This window comes from Neovison vison, chromosome 13 (genome assembly GCF_020171115.1).
Source record: "Neovison vison isolate M4711 chromosome 13, ASM_NN_V1, whole genome shotgun sequence".
NCBI lineage: Eukaryota > Metazoa > Chordata > Mammalia > Carnivora > Mustelidae > Neogale > Neogale vison.
The window spans coordinates 108204979-108231186 of NC_058103.1; positions in this window are offsets into that span (position 1 = coordinate 108204979).

Sequence of the window (26208 nt, forward strand, 5' to 3'; positions counted from 1 at the left end):
AAGAGGACAGAAAGTAGGTACAAAGGTGCTCGCTCTGTTGGACTTGATTCAAGGATAGCCGGAAGCCATGAGCAGGCTCTCAATGGTGGACAGTAGATTCAGGGGAGCGGGAGTGACTGCAGAGAGGGCAGTAGGAAGCTAATACCAGAATGTAGCCCGGGAGAGACATTGGGTGGTGGCCTGGGCCAAGCAGTTACAGAGGAGGTGGAAGGAGGGAGTGCTCCCAGCGCGTGGTGATAGACAAAAATGGAAGCAGGAGGAGGAGGAGGCAGCCAGGGAGACTGTGCTGGGTTTTCTGGGTGGTGGGTGGTATGGTTTCTTGGGCTGGGGGACCCCGGAGGGAGATCCCACACTCTTGGGAGGAAACCATTCCCTGTGGCTCCAGAGAATTCCACAACCAGCTTCCCGGGGGCAGCGGATCCTGTGGATGCCGTGACTTCCCTCCTCTGCTCAGCTCTGTGTGGAAGTGGGTGCCTGTGGGGGTTTTAGTTTGCTTTTTCGCCTTTGAAATGACTGGTTCTCATTTCCTCCTCCACATGCTCTCTGAAGTGGTGTGTTTGGGAATGTTACATAACGGCCCTTCCCCATCTCTCTCTCCTGTTTATCTTTGCCTCTGGACCTCCCTCCCTGACAGGATGGGTGACCACATCGGCTTCAACAGAATGAATTTGTCAAGTACCTGCCTAGGAGGCCAGAGCTCGGCTCGGTTCTCTCTAACGGCTGGAAAGCCAACAAAAGCCTTTGGGATAAAAATGTGCTCCTTTGCTCAAAGGTTTAGAACTCGGTACCCCCCTTCCCTGTGGCCTCAGGTACATTTTGGGGATGGGCCCTCTGGTCAGCATAATAGAGACGATGATAAAGGATCATAAAGGACGGATAATTAAGGACGCTACGGGAAAGCCGGCTAATGAATGCCAAGTGCGTGCCAGCTCACTTCGTTGCCCTTTTTGGACATAGAGCCAAAGTGCTTTATCTCTTGGCTGTTTCAGTTTTTCCACATGCGGGTCCTGCTTTCTCTCCAGCCTCCCATTCTACTTGAGCAGCCTAATCTGCCCCCGTTTTCTTCATCTTTCTTCTGGCAGCTTCTCTTTCGTGCCCTCGGTTTTCTGGCTTCTGGTCTCCCTGGCTTCCTTGCTGATTTCTGGCTCCTCACAGGGTTGTCCCCCCCTCTTCCACCCCACCCCCTTCTCTCTCTTTCTTTCTCTCCTTGTCACCATTTGTTCTCTATCACCCTCCTTTCTGGCTGGCTGATGTTGGAAACATTTCAGGAATTTTTAATTGAAAATACCATGAGAACTGTTATCACCTCCGTTTCACCAGGGAGAGAAGCCGCGCTCGGGGACGATGATGGGTGCCTCCTGGGGCGGGTGGAGTTTAATATCTCACCTAGGTTAACCGGGGCAGCTGGGCTCTGCTAACCTAGGCCCCGGGGTGGAATGTGAGAAATGAAATATGGTCTGACAGGAAAGAGGGTGTGTTGAATAACCAAAAATTCCTATAAAGACGGAGAAGGTGGGAGAGGAGTACAGGATGAGGAATTAGTGGAAAGAAACAAAACGACCAGGAATTTTACCAGTCCCGTCCCCCCCCCCCCCCAATGACTGTCCACGCAGAAATGCCTGTGCGGGAAAGCAGGTACCACCTGGAAGCTGGAGAAGGAGCCAGAGCCTCCTTCCTCCAGCCTGGAGCGCGGGGTGCCCTCCCTCTGTTCTCGCAGCTGTCCCCAGCCCTGACTCTGTGGCCTGGGTCAGATGAGCTCAGCCTCCTTTGATCTCCTCCCCTGTGAGGTCACCAGTTCCCCCTCCCCAGGCCTTCTCCCAGGTCCCAGGTCAGCCTTCACATCTGCAGGGCCTCGGAAACTGGGAGGCTGAGGAGGACAGCGGCAGCAGGCTGTGGTGGGGGGCGGGCAGGCCCCGCTTGTGTAACGCCTTGTCAGAACCGGATGGTCCTACTTTCCAGCAGTTGCCTTGGAGGAGAGAAGGCAGGCAGAGATGCCAGGACAGTAGGGCAACCAGATGGGGCTCTGTTTCCTTAGTCCTTTCCTAGATCCTCAGTTGGAGTGGGTGCAACAGGGTCCCTGAATCACAGACTGTGGGAGCTGGAAGGGACCAGAACAGGTGTCTCTTCCACTCTCCCCAGCCTGGACCCTGGAGCCAGCCGGCAAGCCCTCCCACCCACCTTTGTATGTTTCCTGTCATGAGGTCCTGTGTGGAATTTTGAGAAAAGGATTCCGCTGTTAAAAACATTTAAAAGTTTAAATCTCTAGTCTAAGCCCAGAGAAGCGATGTGATGAACCAAAAACGATAACTGTATCTGCATGGCCAGCCCAGCCTTGGGTCTCCTGCCCTCAGCTGATGTCCCCAGGGACTGAACAACCCTGGAGGAGCAGAGGCAACACAGCATGAGGGAGGCTGATGGAAGCCAATTTGCCCATCCTCATCCTTCCAGACTCTCATAGCTGCAGGTACTTGACATGGGAACTGAGGCCCAGAAGGCCCCTTTGGTTCCCCAGGGGCAGGAAGGTATGATTTTTCAGGTCTAGAGCAGAGCAGTTTCTATGACTCTGGGGATAAAGCATTGTCAGTATTTCCCACCTGAGCTGTTGGGACTGACACAGTGTTTCTGCCACCTCACAGATTATCTATGGCTACAGGCTGAGCCCCCTTATCCCCAGAGCTAGGAATCCTGGAAATCGTTGAAAGAGAGAGAGAGAGGAAAGCAGAGAGAGTGGGAGGAAGGAAGGGAAGGAGGAAAGTAAGAATTAGAAAAAAGAAAGAGGCAAAGAGGCAAAAAAGAAAAGAACAGAAAAGAAAAGAAGAAGGGAAGGAGAACAAGAAAAAATATATTTGCCAAGTAGGACATACAGCCCTCTTACCCCTGACGAATAGTCTGGAAAATGGAGAGGTAAAGAAGATAAATGCTTTTGGCCAGCTCCTACCATACACCAAAACTAAATATTAAGCTTTTATGGGGGCATTTTCACTTGCTACTATTCTAAAAGGAGACAAAAGCAGAGAAAATGAAAACCCAGGAAGGAGACATGTGGCTGAGAGCGCGCCTCGGCAGGGCACGTCAGGAGAAGCAAAACATCTGGGCAGGGAGATGGCAGAACTCCGGGTGTTGGTGGAGAGGCCGCCGGCCTGTGACCGGAAAGGATGAAGGCTCCTCCCAGGGCTGGGGCCGAAGCAGGGCAGCCCTCACCTCCCTCCTCCCAGATGTCCCTCGCTCGGCGCAAGCATGAGCAACACAGCTAGCACACACATGGTGTTTGCTTTTTCCTGAAATAAAATATCATCACCTGATCTTAGCTAAGTAACTGTGAACTTGTAAAAGTCTGTTTGTTGCTCCCCAGAGACCCATTCAGATGGTTTTTCAGATGAATTTGTTCATTCAAACACTTTGCAATGTTTCTCTAATTATTTCTCACAATCCTGCCACGAGAGATCGTGATTCCGTCTCCTTCGCTCCAACCTGTGGCAGGTGAGTAAACTGAGGCTCACGGAAGGACTGGCAGGAGAGGTGGAAACCAACCACTGAGCCACCCTCCTGACTCGCAGACACTCGTGGGCATTTTCCGAACCTAGAACAGTCACAGAATTCCCAGATCGCCTGCTTTCAGCTCCCCCTGGACCATCTGACCCGGCGGCTGTTTGGTTTGGCCAGGGTGCAGCGTCCTGTTGATGGCCGTGAAGTAATTTTACAGTGTCCAGAGCGTCAGTGAAGCTCATACATCTCCGTCTTAGAAAACTAGCAATTCAGGAGATGGAAACTAATGAGAGCAGGGTTCTAAGGAGTCTTTAAAGAGATTGGAAACGTAATCAGAAAAGCATTTGGGGAAATACATTTGGGATTTAGTTCTCATTCTTCTAACTCATGAAATATATTGCTCAGGGTCCTTTCCTGTCTCCCTTGGACTTTGGTCCTGCACTAGTATCTGGGGATATAGGCATTATTAACTAGTCAGTTAGTATTAATTATAATAACATTTAAGTTATAGATTATAATGTATTATATAATATAACATCATCACATATTATTATATATAACATATAAAAATGATAGTAGATCTGATATATAGTGTATTATACATAAGTATAATAGGTCAATAAATACATATAATATGTAAGTATTATATATAATCATATAAATAAATAGAACATAAGTATTATAGTAATAGTATGATAATAATAAAACAGAATATATACTAAGTATTAAGCAAATATCTGGTGCTATGTGCTCAGCACCGTTGCTGGTGTTGTGCATACATGTTGGAACACAAAGCTGAATGAGGCTTTCAGAGACAGGGTGGGTGGGGCTGGGAGTCAGACGAGTCTAAGGTGGGAGCAGAGCATGGACCCACCACCTCCCTCCCTTAATGGTTGAGCTGGATCTCCCCCAAGGAGGCTGCTCCCAAGCCCTGTGCCGCAGTGGGGTCGTATTAAAGGCTCTCAAGAAAGACATCATGAAAAGTCTTCCAGGACTGGGGAAATTCCCAGAAGGACATCTCCCTCCTTCACCTCCACAATTTCCACTCTGCACTAGATTTTGACTCTTTTCTTCTTGGTCACAGGTAGCCTTAACTGTGTGGCCTGGCACCCAGTGTGCTAGGGCAGGGCTGGAGGGGGAAACGCCCCAGTAAGAGCTGAGCTGGTAGGCATGAGTGCTGGCCTGGTTCTGCAGGGCGGGCAGTCCCAGGCCAAGGGAGGAGGCCATTGGCTGTCAGAGAGGAAAGAGGAATTTCTGGAAGTAGGAAGTCGGGGCCAAGGCTGGAGGAATGTGACCTGGGGCCAGTTCAAGGGACAGGAGAAGGGGCAGACTCCCAGTGTGGTGGAAGAGCCCACCCTGAAGACCTGGAAACTCCCAGGTTCATCCTGTTTCTGCCTCTAACTTGCTGTATGATCTGGGGCAAGTCACATCTGCTTGGCTTTAGTGTCCCGGTTGGTGAAAGTTAAAACCCCATTCCTTGGCTCGGGACTCAGTTTCTTTCCTGCCCTCAAATTCTGAGATTCTATCTGGACCCTGGCAAGAAAGAATACTAATGCCTAAGAATTACCAGAGAGTAAAGACGTTGTACAGTTCTGTCCCAGGACCATATTTTGGGTAAAAAAAGAAAACTAGCCTGGATGCAGGAAAAATGGGTCTGGCCCCACCTTGCCTCCTTATTCAGCATGAACTTGGGCAAATCATTTCATTTATTTCCTCAATAGAAAATCAGAGCATTAATCTCCAAACATTTTGTAGCTATTTTAAACAGTTTTCTTTTTTTTCTTAAGCTTTCTTTCTTTTCTTTTCTTTCTTTCTGTTTTTTTGTTTTGTTTTAATTTAATTTTTTAAAGAAAGAGATGGTTGGAGGGGAGGCACGTGGAGAGAGACAGAGTATCTTAAGCAGGCTCCATGCCCCGCACAGAGCCCAATGTGGGGCTGAAGCACAACACAAGACTCAATCTCATGATGCTGAGATCATAACCTGAGCCCAAATCAAAAGCTGGACACTTAACCAGAGGAGCTGCCCAGGCACCCCTAAGCAATTTTATTTTTTAGCAAGTGAAATCTTTTACTAATGTCCTTTGTCAGACAGAAAGGAAAAACAAAAACAAAACAGTTGGAGCAGTAGGAAAGGTTCCTGTGTCTATCCCTATGACTTTGGAGAGTCTTCTAATTTGGGGAGGGGCCTCTATTCCCTCATCTGTAACACGGGAATAAGAACCACTCTTACACTCTCGTAATTAATTGGGGGAAATGAGACAAGGCATGTGGAAAGGTTCTGAAAACTCTAAACTGGGGTACATATGTACGAATTCATACTCAGGCCTGTTGTCAACCCCTTGATCATCTCTGCTGGTCAGAAGCCACATCCTCCCAGAAGCACTCTTGAAGCTCATGGCTACAGAAGGAAAAGATAGCTGTTCCTCTCCACCCCAAAGCATGGTATGGGGCCGGTAGCCCCAGAAACCAGAGGCAGTGCCTGCCAGGTCTGTAGATGAGGCCCCTGGCAGCTCTGGTTAGGGATACATGGGGATGGAAGCTGGGCCCCCCGCTACCCCCACACTTAACCCATACACGGTTCAATGAACAGTGCAGAAAAGGAGATCCTGCAGAAGCAAGAGGCTTCTCTGGGCTGGGACTTGTGAGCAAACCTACCAAAAGAAGCTATGGTAGCAGTATCTGGCTTTAAAACGTTTCCCTGTACCTCTGATGCACACGTTTGTTTGGGATTTCTGTGTTGCTCGACCTCCGCAGCCCAACTGGTTACCTTGGTGATCATGAGCACATCTTCCCTAGGAACTACTTCCCCAAAGAAGAGCTGTGATTTCCCCACAGGTCAACCACTTGCCTTCTTGCCCAACCCCACTCCCCTGCCCCCCTGCCCTGGTGTCCCTAGTGCTCCCCATGCTGTCCCTTCATTCATCCTGTGCACTGACTTTGCCTGTGGGACTCCCCAGGTTGGGCTCTAGCAGAAGGAGGTGGGTTCGGCTTAGCCTGCTCTTTGCTGCCCTCCGTCTTTTGCTCCTCTTGCTTCAAACGGGCTCCTGCTGGCTTTAATTAAAGCTTGTGGAGCCTCCCCCAGGGCTGGTCCTCACGAAATGAGGTGACCCAGCTCACCAGGGCTGCTCCCCAGAGGCCCCTCCGCTCCGGGCTTATCACAACAATTTCTGCTTCACATTTTCCACAGAACATTGTAACCTGCACAGGAAAACCTAGCCTGAAAGCACAGGAGCCGCCAGGGCGCTGGATTCCAAACAGGAAGGCTTTGGATATTCTTGGTGCGCAAAGGGCTTGGCCTTTGCAGAGACTGCCAGGGAGACACTCAACTTCTTCAAACCAAGGAAAATGTCTGCCGGGCAGAGCCACAGGGGCCAAGTCTCATAGTCTACAGAGTTTTGCAACTGGGCCACTGCCTTTCATAGACTGAAGCCAGGATGTCCAGCTGTGGGAGTTTGTCCCGTAGCCGGTGGAGTAGCAATTTCTAAAGTCTGGGATTCAAGACCCTCAAGAGCTTTCTCCTCTCCGCTCTTCCAGGGTTATGACCTGAAACTTCACACAGATCCTCAGGGCATGAAAAAGGAAGCTACCGGGGAGCTCAGCATTGTGGTCGTATTGGTCAGATCAGGTTACATTACGCTGTAGTAACAAACAGTCCCACAGTCTATGGCTTAACATGCTGAAGTTTGTGTTTCACACTGTCGTTCGGGAACCCAGGCTGACAGAGATTCCACTGTTTTGTGGTGAGATCCTTTGGCACGTCTGGCGGATAGGAACACAAGATTTGGAGTCAGAGAACTGGATTCAAACTTCATTTGTATCACTCACTAATTGTGGATCTCAGTCCACTTAACCTCTGAATCTTGTGTTTTTTTCCATTAAAAAATAAGATCTAATACACATATACAGTAAAGCAACCATTTTTAATGTACAGTTCTGTAAGTTTTCATACATACAGTGGAAGAACTACCACCACAATTTAGATACAGAAATGTTCATCTCCCCCACCCTCCAAAACTCCTGTTAGCCACTGATCTGTTTCCTATCCTTATAGTTTGCTTTTTTAAGAATGTCATTTAAATGGATTTATACAAGATAGCATTTGAATCTGGCTTAGTGTAATGCAACTGAGATTCATTCATGCTGTTCTACCTATTTAAAGCTTATTCCTTTTTATTGCCAAGTAGCATTCATTTGTATAAATATAACAAATGTACACACCACAATTTGTTTTCCCAAGTTTGTAGGACATTTGGTTCCAGTTTTTGCCAATTATGTGTAAAGCTGCTATAAACATTCACATACAGGTTATTGTGTGAACATTAGCTATTACTTCATTCAGTTAAATATCTACATATATATGTAGAAGAGCGATTTCTAGGTAGCATATGTTTAAGAAATTGCCCGACTTTTTCAAAGTGACGGTACCATTTTACATTTCTATGAGAAATGTATAAGAATTTCCTTCTTAATACTTAGAGGTTTTTATTCTTGCTGTTGTTTTATTAGACTCTTTAATAGGTGGGTAATGTTAAATAAACATTGTGGTTTTAATTAACTTTTCCCAAATGATTTATAGTGTTGAGCATCTTTCGTGTTTGTTGTCACCTGTTTTTCTTCATTAGTGAAGAATTTCTTTAAATATTTCCCCAACTTTAAAATTTTATTTCTTATTAATGTTTGAGAGTTCTTTATATATCTAGATATTTTCTCCCCATTTTGACTGGTGTTTTCATTCTCCTGACACTATCAAAAGCAAAAGTTCTTTATTTTGATGAAGATTAATTGACCAAAATTTTCTTAGGTAAATCATGCTTTTTAATGTTGTTTCAAGGAAATGAAAATGAGCAAAGATTTTCTTCTAAGTTTTCTTCTAAAATCTTTATAGTTTTAGATGTTGTATTCATATCTTACCAATTTTGAGTTAGGTTTTGTGTATGTTACAGATAGATATCTAGCTATTTTTTCCCATATGGCTTTCTGTTTGGTCCAGGACCATTTATTGGAAACAATGAATTGGGTGCCTGGGTGGCTCAGTGGATTAAAGCCTCTGCCTTTGGCTCAGGTCATAATCCCAGGATCCTGGGATTGAGCCCCACATGGGGCTCTCTGCTCTGCTGATAGCCTGCTTTCTCCTCTCTCTCTCTCTCTCACTGCCTGCCTCTCTGCCTACTTGTGATCTCTGTCTGTAAAATAAATAAAATAAAATCTAAAAAAAGAAAACAATGAATTGCCTTTGCACCTTCGACAAAAATCAATTGAGGTAAATGTGTGGGTCTGTTGGTGGTTTCTCTATTCCATTCCATTGGTTCATTATATGTCTCTTCTTTCATCAATACCATACTGTATTGATTATTGAAGCTTTATGGAGAGTCTTGAAATTGGATGGTGTGAATATCCAACTTTATTTTTCTTTTAATTGTTTTGGCTACCCAAGTTCCTTCAGTTTTCCATAAAAAAATTCTCATGAATTTGTAGATTTCCACAAGAGAAGTTTTTGCTGAGATAGCATTTGATTGGAATTACAGTGAACCTATAGGTCTGTCTGTAGTGAATTAACATCTTAATGATCTGCTCCATCTCCTAGGTCTCACACTCCAGTGTCTCAGCGTCTACCTCACCCTCCTCATTTCTAGGCCTTTAACTCTCCAACTCCTTCGTGACATCCGATTTCCTGCCTCCTCTTTTCCTCACTGCCAGCCAGGCTTCTCTAACCCTATTTCTTCCTCCCCACAGTCCAGATCCTTCTAACCAGCATCTTCAGCTTCTACACCTCAATCCCTCTACACACTTTCCTGTGAACCTCTAATTCGGGGTTATCTCAACCAGCCTAGATCCCCATTCCCAAACCTGGGCTCCTGAGTGATGCTAGAAAGTTGTATTTTGTCCCCCATGACCATGGATGGAATTTGCCACTCCTTCCCTGCCTTGCAGTCTGCTCTGCAAAGCTTGTCATCCCCTAGGTAATGCTCTCTCCTACTCCCTCAGGGGCCACTAGGAATCCCCATGCCCTCTCCAGTAAGCCCTGCTGCCCTTACTCAACAGATGACTTTGACTCCTGCTATCAGACAGGCTCCCCCCTCCCCAAGCTATCTCCATGCACCACCATCTCATCCCTTTCCCATCCATCTCTGTAGATGTGATGTCCTTCTGACGCCCAAGGTTACCTGCTGCACGTGAGTTCTATACCATAAAAACTACCCTCTTCCTGCCAAGCTTTTGCTCTATTAATTATTCCCTCTTTTATACATTTCCCCCTATCTATTCAACTTCACTGTCTTCACTGTCTCCATCCGCTTACCCAATAAACACAGACAGGCATCCTTCATCTTAAAATTATATAAATAAAGAGCCTCCTTTGGACATTGTTAACTTGTGTGGGGATTTGCATTCCTAAACAGCTCATATTCTGGAATGTGTTGCTTCCACTCACTGGTTCGGCATTTCAACCTCCCATCTGCTTCTCCATACTTTAATGACACAGAGTGATCACTTTTCTGAGAGCCACGAGACCTGGCTATAATGGGGGATATAAGTTATCAGGGATCTGTGATACAGAAGCAACCTGTTTCATCCCCCAGCTTCAGTGCCGTAAAGAGAACTTACTTGCCCTGCTTGTCACCGGGGACATAAGATAACAGACGGAAGGAAGGATAACAGACATAAGATAACAGACATAAGATAACATGTGGAAGGAAGAGAAGCCAGGATTTGTTTCTTTATAAAGCTCTCCCTTCTCTCTTGCTTCTAAGTTGCAAACATTTTGAAAAGAGAATGGTTCAACCTTGAAACAGACGACAAATGGGATGAGGGAATATTTCAAAACAAAGTATGCAGTCTTCCAACGGTGAGGCCCTGTCGCCTGGAGGCAGCAGGATCGACGGGATGGATGACCTTTTGAGGTCCCTTCTAGCATGCAGCCCCTCTGAACTTCAAGCACCAGGGACCGGGAAACAGGGACCCCGTGTGAAGGAAATGCTGTTCGCACCTGTCCAGTCTGGGGCCCAACTGGTAAAAGGTGAGAACACACTGGAGAAGTCAGGAAATGGCTTGAAGTTTTCTCATTTTCCATCCGTTTTGTATCCTGGCTCCATGTGTTGGGGGTGTCGGGGCTCAGATTTCATAAACAGGGTCTGTGGAGGCAGGAAGCTCACGCCGTGTGAGCTGTTTTCTTCCCCCTGCTTTGCCCACATTTTACAAATCTCTTTCCTCCTTTCCCTTTCTGGTTTCTCACCCCCTTGCCTCTGGCACTGTAAAATCTTGGCAGGCCCCGGAGCCAGATTTATTTGGGTTGAGTAAACAGTTAAATGAGGTTTTATTTTCTTGTTTTGGTCCTGAATTGGAGGAAGGGGAGTTACACTGCCGAGTTGGCCTCTTGGGAAGCCATTACATAATTCTGCTATTCCTCCAGGAAGATTTCTTATAAATAACCCTTATTTACAATAAATCATCATGATGGTGAGGAAAATCAGGTCATTTCATACAAGAAAGGTGAGCAAATTGAAGGAAATGAGCCAGAGACCCACATTTGGAAAAGGACAGCTCTGTGCGTTTGTCCAGCCAGGTCATTGGAGAAACCGTCCTGGACTGACTCCTTTGTCCTTTTCCTCAACGGAAAAGCTGCCTTTGAAAAGGGTCACTTTGACATGATTGATCATGGGAGCCAAGAGGTGTCCCATAATTTATTTCTTTTAAAATGCTCACCAAAGACGGGCCTGAGGAGGCGGCTCTAAGTAGACTTGCTTATCCATCATCTTTTGTTTTTTCCAATCATAATGAAAATAACTTTAGAATCAAAAGTATTTTTTTGATTAATCAAAGACTCAAAGGGTCAGGGCTACATTCAGCGATGATTCCTTCCAGTGGTTCCCACCCATGCACGGGGACACCAGACACAGTTGTGAGTATAAAGATGGTGGGTGGTTTTCTTTCTCTGTACATTTCTGTACAAATGATGGAGTGAAAAATAATGAAGATGAAGATTAAAAAAAAAAAGGTGGTGTGTGGGTGTGTGTGCACGGGCTTTTTGAGTAGGGATATCTCAGGTAGTTTCATTAAAAACATCTTCTTGAGTGAACTAATTGACATGTGATATTCTCTTAGTTTTATGTAAATGACTTAGTGATTCAACATTTGTATACATGGCAAAGTGATCAGCACAGTAAGTCTGGTTACCATCTGTCATTACCATCTAGCTTCATTGACTGGGTGACTTATCCACTGTTCAAACAATTCTAAAAACACAGCAGGATTGTGGGTGTGATATCACACAAAACAATGGATAACACAAAATAATCTGTTTCTCTTTCCACAACCATCCATGCCCCTTCAGGACTCATTTGATGACAAAAAAACCATCCAACAAAGAGTATGTCCAAGTAAGATCTATATACATATCTCTCTCCAATATAGAGGTTTTACAAAAGGAAAAAAAAAATCTCTCAACAATTCTTGCCAGTGTCTAACAACCCACACTACCCCAAGGGTTTTCAGCAGAACTAGTCGGTTGTAAAGTTCACTCGTTGCGGTTCTGTTTTCAGGGGAGAAGCCAAGTGGCTGTTTTCCAAATATTTATATTACATTAGATAATGGACAATAGAAGTCCTAAGGGCCAAAGTGAAGAATCTCAAGCCATTAGAAAGTCTAATTCCTGGTGAGGACGCTGCCCTGTAAGAGTGAAGGTAGCCTGGTTAAGCTCTTCCTAACTAGTAGAGGAAGTGGGCAGGCCAGGTCTGAAGTTCTAGTTTGAGATCTACAAACAAATGACCGACAAGTCCCTTGGCCTACATTTCCTCAACAACAAAAATAAAATAAGAAAATAAAATAAAAAAGAGAAAAAGAAGATTGACTGGACTATTTTTAAAGATCTCTCCTCCTCCAATGATCTAGTGGTCCAGAAAATGCCCAAGTCCTGGAAACTTGTCATTTTGTGTGGCAGAAACAATGGAAGCCATCAATCGCTGTTCTATGAGATTGGATCTTTACGTCTTTTGAGAGCATTTAAAGAGTTGCCTCATCTACTTGGCTAAGGAAAGCGACAAATGGCGACATCCTCCACCCTCCCACTCTAGCGTGAGCCCCGTCTGTCCCAAGAGAATACTGCAGAAACCTCTATTAATGTCTCCTCGATTGTGTCCACTAATAATGATGGTAATGATAATGATAATGTAATTATCCCAGTTTATTGATGTCAAGTGCATGTTGATTACAAATGGAACAGGAAGTATTTACTTGCCTCCTGCTTCTCCAGGCTGGTTGTGAAATCAGAGCTAGGCTTTGGAGCAAGCATGAAGCCTGCACCTTTCATAATTGTAATGGGATCCAGATGTGGCTCAGTCCCACGAAGGCGAGTGATGAAAGCAGTAAATGGGTCCCATGCACATATGCTCTGCCCAGGTGGGGTCCACTTCCAGCTCCCTCTCTGTGAGCCAGTATTTCCTCCAATTAACTCTGATGATGTAAAAAGATTAAAATGCGTCCCCTGTGGTGGCCTGCACACAGTAGGTGCTGTTCACAGGTACTTCGTTTATATTCTGCGGTGATGGCAGGGCACCTCAAGGAAAGTCGTCTGAGAGCCTTGGGACATGTGCTGCTGCCGGGGTGATGCTGGGTGAGGTGAGAATTTCTAGATACCGGAATGGATTAGTGGGAGGCCAACAGCACAGTGAAGGAAGAGCCTTGAAGTAAAGGGGAACCTCAGCAGAAGGCTAAGAATGGAGCCCTAGGTATGGGGAGAGGGGCAGAAGCTACAAGCCAAGAGCTGGAAAGTCAAAGTGCACAGTGTCTCAGAAGGGAGGAGGTGGGAGTGTCAGCAAGGAAAGGGTGTCTTTCTTGCTAGTGGGAGCTCCGAAGCTTTCACCAACCCCTTATGTTCAGTTCCCCTGTTGGAAGGTGGTGGGTGGCCTTTCTCGATCCCCGTCTCTTTTCCTTGGTATACACTATCCTTTTCTTTCTACACACCCCTGCCTTGATTTTGAAGGATATTTCTGCAATATTAAGTTCATTGTTTTAAAAAATCTGTTTCCTTAGCTGAACGGAAGAAGAAAAAGTTGTGTTTCTCCATATTTATGGACAGGCAGGTATATCCAGCTTTCATGAAAATGAAGGCAAGTGGGAATTCTTTTTTTTTTTTTTTAAGATTTTATTTGTTTATTTGAGAGAGAGTACAAGCTGGCAGGGGAGAGGCAGAGGGTGAGACAGAAGCTGACTCTTCGCTGAGCAGTGAGCCCCATCCGAGGCTCGATCCCAGGACCCTGGGACTGTGACCCGAGCTGAAGGCAGACACTTAACTGACTGAGCCACCCAGGTGCCCCAACAACTGGGAATTCTTAAAACAAAGTGCTCCTAGGTAGGAATTAACAGATTTTTTTTTTTAATCTTAAACACACACACACACACACACACACACACACATTTAGAGTCTTTTTACTTATCAGTTACAGAGGCCCAGTTGCCAAACAGTTTAACATAGAAGTAATTTGGTTTGAAAACCACACTATGTTGTGATCTGAGTTAAAAAAATATTTGTGATTTTCAGTTTTGCTCTAGTGTTCTAGAGTGTTTTAACATTGTCTATGTAAATTGTTTTTTTTAATTGCATTTTCGAGGTTTATTGAAATATTTAATGTTTATTTATTGTCGGGAAATTCCATGATTCATATGATTAAGTGCTTAAACCATTGACGCTGATTTGATCATGAGCCAAATTTTTTATTTTTATTAAAAAAATTGTTTTCCTATTATGCAAATACACATGCTCATTATTTGAAGCTTAGAAAATGCAGATAAGTCAAGAGAAAAATAAAAATCTAGAATCCCATCCTTCATAACTTACTCGTTCAAGAATCTTTATTGCTATTTAGAGTGACATGTTTGAGAATGGAAAGGAACACTAAGGGACCTACCTCCAGGACAATAGGCATAATTGAGGCTGTCCTAGGCAAACCTGCACATACGGTCACCCTATTTATCCAACACCTGCTGTGCCCCCAAAATTGGTGGTGGTGCAGTGAAGACAGTGGGAAACAAATAAAGATCTCTGCTCTCATGAACACTGTATTCTAGTGTTAACATTGATTGCAGTTTGCACCTGATTATTCTTCTAGTCACATATATGGACATCTTTTTCTCTCTTTAAGTAAAAACACTGTGTATTTCAGAGAAAATCTTCTAAGGGAACAATATGTGCTCCTGACTTCTTCCGTAGAGCATCTTCAATGTCACTTTGCACTTTCTAAGGCGGTAATGTTGGAAGGGATGGTAAAACCCAAAAGACCTTGCCCCACAACTCCTGCCTCTTCAGCCAACCAGCCATGAGGCTTTGTCCTGATTGTTGCTCATCTTCGGTCTCCACTTCTTCATCTGCAAAATTCAGACAGAATTAGACATACGCTCTGCCCACTTCCGGCTCCCTCTCTGTTAGCCAATACTGTCCACTATATCCTCCAATGGGCTCTGATGATGAAAAGGGGGTAAAATGCACCCACCACAGCACCAAAGCACCTTGAAGCTTTAAATTCTGCGATTCCGTACTTCTGTGGTTTCTTCTAACAATATGGGCGGAATTTGGACAAGTGGGGTAAATTCTCTGACTTTTCTACCTAAAAAAAGGAAGAAAACATGGGCACCTGTGTGGCTCAGTTGGTTAAGCATCCGACTTTTCATTTCGGCTTTGGTCATGATCTCAGGGTCATGGCATCGAGCCCCGTGTGCAGCTCTGAGCTCAGCTCAGCGTCTGTTCGGTCCCCTCCCTCTGCTCCTTCCCTTCCCCCTCAAATAAATAAACCAAATCTTTAAAAAAAAGAAAGAAAGAAAGAAAATATCTCTCCATTAAGATGTACTGTACAGGGTGATGAATATAGTAATTATATGACGAAGGCATTACTATTTTGCATAGTTTTATTGATTGATTCATCACGGAAGCTTTATCTTGCAAAATGGTTCTTAAACACTTGCAAGAAAAGATATTTCTTAATTCTTGGGTAGGATAGCTTTTTAGGTGAAATGATCAACCATAGCAGCTCCTGAACTCTGAGGACAAGCAGCACTATTCCATAGTCAACACTATGTTTTTCTGCTTTGGAAGCACTGAAGACACCAAGATCACCTTAGCTTGCAGTGTTTTAATCAAGAGGCTGGCTAACATGTTCTTTTCTCCTAAGTCTTAGCAGAAGGAGAGAATTTCCACGTTCTGTTCGCTGGTCCACGTTTTTTTTGCCTACTACCCACAATATTGGCAAAAATGAAGAGACACGAGTCCATAGGATTTGGCAGATCAGAGCTCCATTTGTCACCTTAAGAGTATTTCGAAGTCAATTCAGTGAACAAACTTGCAGTGACTTACCGATAAAATTTTCCTTTAAATTCCACAATACGTAATTTCATCACGTCTATGTATTTTATAGCACTGGATTCAGTTGGTTCTAAACCTTATAGAATAACCATATGCATGTATTTCAGTAGTCCCCACATTAGCCTACCCAGTCATCAGAGAAAAGAAATGATTTCTTATAGAACTGTTTTAAACACCTATTTTTTTAAAAAATACTATATTTTTCCTGGGTCTCAGCCCATTACGTAATGTGTTTATTGGGAGTCCATTTATAGTCCGCCATTCATGTGTGGAAGGCCCGTAATTCTCCAGCGAAGGACTGGCTGTCAGTCCTGACAGAGGCCCGGCAGGAGACCCAAGGAGGGAGGTGGGGGAACCAGGGCGTGCAGGCACCCGAGAATGTGCAGGAACGTGGGCCTCTGGGTCCTGGGTCTTCTGTTTTGTAATGAGAAGCCAGAAGCAGAAGTAATAATGAAAACAGTTTAATGTTAGCTAATTTTTTAACACATTGTACAGTGCCATCCCCAACCACCCCCCACCCCCCACCCCCCACCAAATCCTCTGTGGTCCTGAATCAGCCAGAGGCCTGCCAGGTGATGACAGCTCATCCTGAGATGGCCAGCCACGTGAAAAGCCAGACTGGCAGAAATGAGAAGAGAAACGGAAAAGTTGCAGCGGGGGCTCATTGGCAAGCCCCAGGCGCATGCGGTGGTGTGGAGACCCGGGGCTTTAAAGGCAGGAGCCTAGTTTCAGTTGCCTGGAACTCAGGGTTTGAGGACAAGGATTCAACATGGTAGAGAGAGAAGGGAGTGCATTTCCTGAGATAGTTAACGCACAGGCACGCCTGTGGGTCGGGAGGGGAGAGGGGCACCTCTCCTCAGGCTTCAATTTCATCCAATTCCAGGGCATGGGGCAAAGGCAGCATTTGGCCTTGTTCGGGTCAGGGGGCAGCAGAGGGAGATGGCTAACGAATGGGCAGTTCTGGAAATGAAAAGACGCAGCCAGAAGCCTGTGGCCTGACGGGTTCTGGCACCAGTCTAGAGGAGAAGTCTAGAACCAGTTCAGAGAGACCCCGGGGGGTGGAGCTGGGGTTGTGGGGGAGAGGGGGGTGTTGCTGAGAAGCAGGAAATAAATACCAAGGGAACTTTGTAATCCTTCTGGAAGCTTCGGGCTTTCTTCATGCTTGTTACTCCTGTTACCACCCCTGTTGGTGTTCTTGTTATGGTTAGTAAAACACCCGTAAAAGGAAGCAAGAGAGAGGGTGTGTGCTTATTTGGGGGAAGGGGGTGGCTGGAAACAAGCTGGGAAGTAGGAGGACTCCGGGTAACTTTTCCACTGGGATTGGGAAGTGGAACCGTGAAAGGAGAGGAAAGCAGGCTGGTCTCTGGAGATTGGAGAAATTTGGGAGAGGGCAGGGTTGCCTAAAGAGCCGAGCTGGGAAGCAGAGCAGAGCCGAGCACTGTGTTGGTCAAAGGCCAGCTCGCGATGCCAGGCTCAGTACAGGTCTCCTAGCTGAGACTGAATTTCAGATAGACCACACAAAAAATTTAGCGTCGATATGTTCTATGAGGTATCTGGGACATACTTACATTAAGAGATCTTTTATTGCTGGAGCACCTGGCTGGCTCAGTCAGTAGAGCATGAGACTCTTGATCTCAGGGTTGTGAGTTTAAGCCCCATGGTTGGGCAAAGGAGTCTACTTTAAAAAAAAAAAAAGCTAAGAAATTATTCGTTGTTTATCTGAAATTCGGATTTCTTAGGCATCTCAGATTTTCATTTGCTGAATGTGGCAACCTTAGCCTACTTTTTTTTCACTAGCTGTCTAACCCCACTGCCCCACGGTGTGATCAGGGGCTATGTGAGCCCCATCTAGGACCGGAGGCTGACTCAGAAAACAGCCAGCTGAATTTGAAATGAACTCCCTGCCGAGGGGCTGCAGGTCCAGGAACAGAGTCCCCACCTGGGCAAATCAAGTGCCATACAATGGGGAGAACATTCTGGACACTGGAGTCAGACCGTCATTGCTCCACTTCCTAGCAGCTTTGTGAATCTTGCCAAATAGTGAGAGATCTCGGAGTCTTGGTTTTTTGTTTGTTTGGTTGGTTGGTTGGTTGGTTAGTTGGTTGGTTGGGTTTTTTTTGTTGTTGTTGTTTTGGTTTGGTTTTTTTGATCTGTAGAATGGAGAAAATTATACTTCTCACTGGTGTTTTGCAAATATTAAATGAGATAATGAAGTAACATTCCTAGTACAGTGTCCAGATAAATTACATGATAAAATGGTAGGGGTAGTTTTTATCACTCTGTTCTTCTTTGTAAATCATACTCTCCCAGGGGTAATGCCCTGTCAAGAAAAACTAGTCCCAATGCCCTCCACTGGACTTTCCAAGGGGTGCTGTAGGCTAATTTTGTTCCCTTGTTTCTGGAATTTTGTTGGCAGATATAGGGAGGATGGGATAAGCTCATACTCCTCTTCTCAAAAGGTACTGTAATTCAGGATCTGCTTTATCCATCCCCTGGTTACTGCTCTAAAACAATCCCAAGCACATGCCCTACTCTTCACTCCAGGTAGACAAGGTTTTAACATAGTTTTAACACCTCCAACAAATCAAAGCAAACACTCAAGGTTAAATCTAACACTGAGCTGAGAGGGCTGGTAGCCTTCTTCCTCCCAACATTCCTCTATTAAACTCAGATTCCCCAAAATTAAGTGCATTGCCAAGGAATTTCAAGGCACACAAAGGTGAAGCTCGGCATTTGAGAAGAAGAAATTACTTTGAGCTTGTTTTACCAAAAAATGTTTTTTGCTCAAATCTGTTCATCTTTGTCTGGACCACTGTGTTACAAAAATACAAAAATTGTCAGGCTTCAGCTACATTTCTTTGGCTCAGATTTTAGTAGGAAAAAAGAGGAGTGTTTGGAGCTGGAGGGCAGTCAGTGGCAGGCAGGGTGATGGGAATCTTCTAAGATGCTTAGATCTTAGAGGCTAAAACTCTGGTCTTATGTCCCATCTGCAACACATAGTGGAAATCCAGCTGATGGGAACTTTTCTCCTTTTCCATGTATAAGGAAGGAGTTGTCAGAGTGATCACCAAAAATGAAGAAACAATAGATTCTGGGTAATATAGTCTTTCTAGAAGGCCATGTTGAAGAGTAGTGATGTTGCAGAAAGGGGTCCCATGATGTTGCTCCATGAGACCTCAAACAAACGTATCTTTCAGAACTTCTCATCTCTCTTCTATAAAACAGGACTAAAATAATCTCCACTGTACCTACCACTCTCCACTTACGGTACAGGTCAGATGAGATAATGCGTGAAATGTTGACGTGTCCTCGAACTCTATCCTCAAAACTTTTCCCCTTGATCTGTGGTTCCTCCATGTCAGTGATCACAGTGCAGTGATGGGATGCTGGATATCTCGTTGACTCTATTTCCCACTCTCTAATAGGCCTGACTTCTTGGGTTTTCCAAAGTTCTCTTATGGCCAAGAAATTGAAAACTGAACCCATTTTATCATCCACACACCTACCCAGACCTGTTCCACATGCCTGTGATGCATCCAAATTTCAGTCTGACTGAGAGGTCTTAAATAGAGTTGTCTTTCTCACACCAGACTTCTCCACTCGCCCCAGGAGGAACCTGGCTAATCGCTACCTTAAAGATGCCCAGAATCTGGCCAAAGTAATACTTCGACTCAGGAGATGGAATTAAAATTCTGCCTCTTGTTTCACAAAAGAAAACAAGGTTGTGGATTTGAGGAGAACCAACGAAACACTGACAAGCTGAGTAAAACTGCGTGGGCTGTCGAACTTACTACCTTATACTCCACGGGACAAGGGACAAAGAGCTGACACCAAGCATGGAAGTCTCTTAGACACCTGAGTTCTGACTGTGTAACTAGGGCGAGCAAAGCCAGCCAGAAAAGTGTGCTATTGGAGGAAGACAAGTAAGACGTTTGGAGCAGGGACTCCGTTTAATCCTTTACTGAACCCCCTAGATCTAAAGCCACGTCAGGAACACAGCAGACAATCAGAAGAAGAGTAATGATTTCAAAGGGGATCTCGAGATCCAAGGGCAACGGTGCAGACCGGACTTTAGTGAGTGTTTCATCCCACCCTACAATTAGGGCTGGTGGTATTCCCATGGGTTGCATAAATATTTTACCCATTTTGAAAATTGCTTTCAAACTCCTACATAAACTCTGACTTCTCTTGTTGGACAGTATTCAAGGTTAAAATTCCCCCCACTGGAAGTCATACAGTTTTCATTTCTTAATGTTTATTCTCTGTGTTTTATGTAGTTAGTTCAAAAATAATGGTAACCAGTTATTCTTTGCTTCCCCAGAAGATAACCAGGAGCCAACAGACAAACTGAATCTTGGCATTTGTACTGAGAATTAGGAGAGAAGTATTTTTTCTAATGTTATAAATGCTAAATGGTGGAATGAGTTGCTTGCTCTGGGGCCCTGGGCAAAGCATAAACTTTGTTGTCATTGGTACAGACTAACTGGGTCTGAGTCTTCCCTGCAGAAAGGATGCAGGGGTAGAGCAGGGAGGGCAAAGGCATGACAAGCCTGATGCCGTTGCTGCATCACTAATTGATGGTGGCTAAGCTCTTCCTGCTAAGCTCAGACAGTCCTTGCTATGAACACGAGGTTTCAGGTAGCCCTAACCAATCGAACACAGAGTGGCATGTGAGATTTATCCTTTCAACACCTATTTGCTGAGTGTTGGATATACGCCTAGTTGTGTGGTTTGAGAAGTGTGAGGAATTTTGCTATAAAGGGAAGGGGGGAAGTAGCTAGAGAGGGAAATGGTGTCCGGAGGCATAGCTATGTGCCATTCAGATTGTCATTCGTATTAGAGTGCAGGTAAAGAGAAAAGTTCAGGAGCACAGGCTCTGGAAGCAAATTTCCTCATTTTGAGGAAATGCTCTTGGCGCCATTTCTTAGTCCTTGTGGGAACTTGGGCAAGTCACTTCCCTGTGCTTCGTTCAGTTTCATCGGCTATGTGCAGATTACTACAGTCCCTCCTTGTAAGGTTGTAAAGAGTGAGTTGCTTTGTGTAGTGTTTGAAATTCTTCTTGGCATATGGCGGACACCATAGGAATTGAGTAAGTGGTAGCTGTGTTGTTGTTGATAATGGGATGGACCGGCCACACTTCCGCACCCCTAGGGGCACCTGGGACACCAGAGGAGAGAACTTTAAAGCCCCACTGATAAAGAAGCTGCTGGAAGAACCATTATTCCCTACCTTGAATGTGTTGACCTAGAAATGAGCTGGAAATTGAGCCCAGTGATGACCCAGAAACAGACATGAGGCTGGGAGGCAGGTATTGGTAATTCCGTGAATGCTAAAGACTCACACATTTTCTTTCCTTCTTTCCTTCCTTCCTTCTTTTCTTCCTTCCTTTTTCCCTTCCTTCTTTTTTTCCTTCCTTCCTTCTTCCCTTCCTTTTTTCTTTTCTTTTTTTTTTTTTCATTTCGAATGAGGCACTGCTCATTATTGTCTGCTCAAGGGACAAGAGTTTCATGGCAGAACATTTTGTTTGTATCTCATTTCCTGAGGATCCTTCTTGGAACAAGGGATTTCATTCTCTGCTCTTTTGTCTTAGGTAGCAGAGTAGATGTTTATTGTAGGATTCAAAAATAATTTTTTTCTTTTTAAATACAGCTACAATTTTATCTGATGGCCTTTAGCAAGTGTGGATTCCTCAAGTGAAAGGGCATTGAGGCAGAGAAGAGTCAACAGTTTCCATCAAAGTCTTAACTGCCTGAGAGATTTTTAAAAAATTATTGTTGGATTCCTACTGAATTTGTCTTAGACCACTTTACAAATGTTGCAATAGTTATTTTTAAACAAATATCTCCCCACTTTCATTTCCTAACCTGACATCTCACTTCAATAAGTACAAACTTTAAAAAAAAAAGACAAAACTTATATTCATTGATTTACTATTTTAAAAAACTCCATATAATTTGTCACTCAAACTGGGACACTTTATCAGAAGGAGACAACCTTAATAATTATATGAGGACAATAGATGTAAACTGAGTTTTTCCTGGGTAATCAGAACATATCCATGAGAAATCAGAATAATTTGTTCTGCCAAATTATACATATCCAACTTTCAGGAGGAAGTCTCCCTACAGAGAGAAATTGTATATTAAATTCAACTCAACTAAGTTTTAGTTGATTTAGGACCTCCAGATCATTAAAAACTCGTTTCAGAAATCACTGAAAAGGATTTCTGTTAATATCTACCATTTTTCCCTGGCCAAAGAATCTCCCCCAAATACTCACACTTTACGTGATTTAGATCAGCAGGAATGATTCGCCGTGCAATAATGAGACTGCCCCATAGAACTGGTCCTCGGGACCCACATCCTTCTAAACATTAACAGTATCTTCATTCTGGGCCTGAATTTGGAGGCACCCACAACCACATAAGTACTAACCTAAAGAGGTGGTTACCAGGACCTAGAAGCTCTCCTTCAATAAGAAGGAGGGGAAGGGGGAGACATGTGGGCGCTTCCTATTTCAAGACCACCTTGACTTTAGTGTGTTCCCATTGAGATAGATTGCTCTCTCCCTCAGATTTTGAACTTCATGAACCAATGGAGCAGAACCAGTCTCATGATATAAACGTTTGAGTGGATATACAACCTCATTTTGATAAAAGATCGCTTTCCCGTTGTTGCCATTATAAAGCTACTCAACTAGTAAAATAGTTCCACTAGGTACAAAAGCTGATGAAAGAAGTCTGCTCTATCACAAAGCCATTGTGAGTTAGTCATTGGTCCCGGCCATTCCTAAGAGCGGCCTAGACTGTCTTGGACCTCTTGTTATAGCATTTCCTTTTAGGCTATAGAGAGTAAGATGGTTTGAGAGCTTCAGGGAAGGGGCATTCATATGGAACAGGACAGAGAATTGACAGATGTCATAATGGCATAAATGATACAATGATTGACAAGCTCCAAGACAATTAAGGTTTCCCACTGATTCCTGGATTTCACTGGACACTATTAGTAGTCCCCCCACCACCACCACCAGCACCTCTTCTCTGCTGTGATAGCTCCACATAGCTGAGCTCCTCAGAAAAGAAAAGGAAACAAATCACCTGGCAGGGCTTCAACATTTCAACCACGGAAAACTCTCTTTGAATTTTGCTTATTCCAATCTACCTTGATCCCTAGATCTAACCTGTCCAGACAATTATCTAAAGCAGTGCTATTCAAAGTGTTGTGGTCCATGGGCCACCAACATCAAAATTTCCTAGGCTGCTTACTTAGAAAGAATAATTTCCAGGATCCTACTGCATCAGTCTTTGGCATGGGTGCTTAGAAATATATTTCACACGAGTTCTCCAAATGATTCTTATGCACAATAACATGGAACAACCACTAACCTAGGACTGTACCAGCGGTTCTCAGCCTCGGCTGCACATGAGAGTCATCTGAAGAATTTCTAAAACTCCCAAATGCTCAACTACTCGCTGGCCCAACCAAATCAAAATATCTGGGACATGGAACCCATCTTTTAAAAGTATGCAGTGTGCAGCCAAGATTGAGAACCACAGCAATAGATCCATCATTCTCAGAAGATGGCAAGCCTTCCCTGTCATGGGGAAATCACGTCTAAGAATGTGACTGCGGTCAAGACCAGCTCTCCCATAAGACTGTGGGAACTGGGGGTGATCTAGGCTGGTACCACTCAAAGTATGGTCTGCAGACCGTGTCAGTCCATTAACTTTTTCATTACTGGCCCTTAAGGAGATTATACAAGCATGTGAAACAATCATATTATTAAGGGTTGGTTTTTGTTTGTGTGTTTTGGTTTTGTTTTTTGTTTTTTTGTTTTTGGTAGCAAGACTTTCTTATGAAGCCAGGAGTACATTGATATGCATTCAGATACAAGCTCCTTCCCTCATAATGGACCAGTAACAAATAATTTGTGGATGGGCACTTTGAGCAGCTCTGGTCTAGGCCAGCTGCCCAGGCAAGAGGATACAACCTGAAGGATCCCCTTGGCAATGCGGTCCTGCCACTGACTCTTGAAACAGCTGAGACCAACCTGGAAACTCAGCCCCACCACGGAGAGTGGGCTGCATTCTCAGAATGTTGACGCAATTGCCCACAGGGACAGTCTGTTAGGCCAAGAAAGAACCCAGCTGGAATCTTTCAGGAAGTCCAAACACAAGAGGACAGGCTTGATGAAAATGCTATGGCCCAAAACTCACCAACTAGGTGCCTGTGGACAACAGGAAGTTGGCAAAAATGCTTGACTGAGAGCCAGAGGACCCTGTGGGTGGTTACAAGGCCTCAGAGAACAGAGAGAAAGCCCTAGTTATGGCTTTCTCAGCTGCAAGACACAGAAAATCAACCGAATCTTAACACAGAAAGAGAATTTATTAACTCATGTCAGGCTCTTCCCACTTAGTGGCAAATATGGCAGCCAGCGGCAGCAGGCTGACATCTCCCAGGTTAGCAACCACAACAGAGTAACAGGCATGCCTCTTTCACAATAGTTCCAGCAAAAGTACTGGGACTAGCCCTTGTTGAGCCAGACTGAGTCATGGCCCTATCTCTAAATCAGTCATAACTTCGATTGCACATCTCAGAGTCATATGGCCATCGCTGGAGTTGGGAGGTGTGGTAAGTCCCCTCTGAACCACATGGATGAGGAGTAGATAAGAGATGGCTCTGCCAAACGAAGATGATAAACTCCTAGTAATAGAAGGGGGAACAGGAGCTGGGAGGAGGGGGGCAAAGTCACTAGCTACGACTATGAAAGCTCAGAATCCCCAGCTTCTATGCTGCAAAATGGCCCAAACCCCCATTCCAGCACCAACATGCCTCCACCCTGACCAGCCCCACCAGTTTGTAAAGACACGTGGAGACTCCCAGGCCCAAGAGCAGCCCAAGGAATCATGACACTCACTTCTGTCCCCTCTTTGCTCTGGCAATATATTCAAAATAGACTTTGGGGGGGATTTATTCTTGTCAAGTTTCCAATTCCAAGCACAATAACCCATTTTTTTTGGTTCACCCATTCATTCATGAGTTCACTAGATAAACATTTATACTGAGTGTTCATCATGCTGATAGTTAGAGGTACCCTGATAGATAAGGCGTACTGTCTTTCTTTGAATACTCGCTGCCTAAATAATTCCCCATGGATGCAATTTCCTTTTCTTTCTGAGCTTCTCTCCTCCCAGTCGTGGAGAGAAACCCAGGGGAGACACTGAGAATGTCATAGGGGGGTCTCTATGGTAAGAATGTGAAAAATCCTGTCCACTAGATTCTCTTCAGCCAAAAAGTAGAAAATCTACCCCATGCTGTTAAAGAAAATATATTTCCATAAGTTTTCTAGGGAAATGTAACCTAGATCTGGATACAGTGATTTTTTCAGCAAGCATGACTTCTACAACCGCCTCTTAAGTGAAATTGCAGAGATTATATTGGAAAAAGGTCGACATTTTCAGACAAAATATGACATTTGAAACCACAGATCCACGCAGGATCTGGGGACAAAGATTCTGTCTTTGACCTTCTCTGAATTTCTCTCTTTGCCTTGAGATGCCTTGAGAAGACAGCCATGGGCTCACGTCACAAGTGAGGAGTGGAGATTGTCACCTGAGGGGGTCCGCATGTCCACTGTCTGTAATGGAAGGAAGCATGAGGAAGGAAGAGGGTGGAAAGTCTGTACTGGCCACTGGAAGCGTTGGGCTGGGGCATTGCTAGGACCAGAACCCTGCTCCATTCTGTTTTTCAATTTGGCAGCAGGTAGGGAACTGCACTGGAAATGCAGTTTCCATTTCCAATTCCATTTTCCAATTCCCAGGTGCCTGGGAATTCTGGGGAGTTAGTGGCTTCATTCCCACTGTGATTGAGCTGGAAATCGCCTTGGTCAAAGCCAGTACCCTAAGCTACAGGCAAAATGTCTACCCTGTTTGTCCAGGATAGTTCCAGTTCAAGCCTGCTGTCCTGCCATTACTGTCAGTGGTGCCTTCTGCTACTAGAAGAATCCTGAAGTGCCCCCGCCACCAGCCTCCAGCATGAATTTCCTGAGTGTGAGCAATGCGGCAAATACATGTCTGCACCCACCCCAGCATCTGGCACTAAGCCTGCCCTTAAGTTAGGCACCCAGGAAACGCAGGTTGGTTAAATGAATGAATGCATGAGTTTAGTACATGGTAATTCACAAAGCAACATGATTCACTCTACAGCTTGTCTGTTTACTGAGGCTGCATATTTGGGGGTTCTCCTTATCACCTCTGCCTACCCTCCAAACTTCTCAAAAAGCAAGATTGTGATGTCAGAAGTCCAGGACATCATCTGGGATGAGATGAGCCGAAACTCACTGAAACCAGCCAGTGATGGAACCAGAATGTGCAC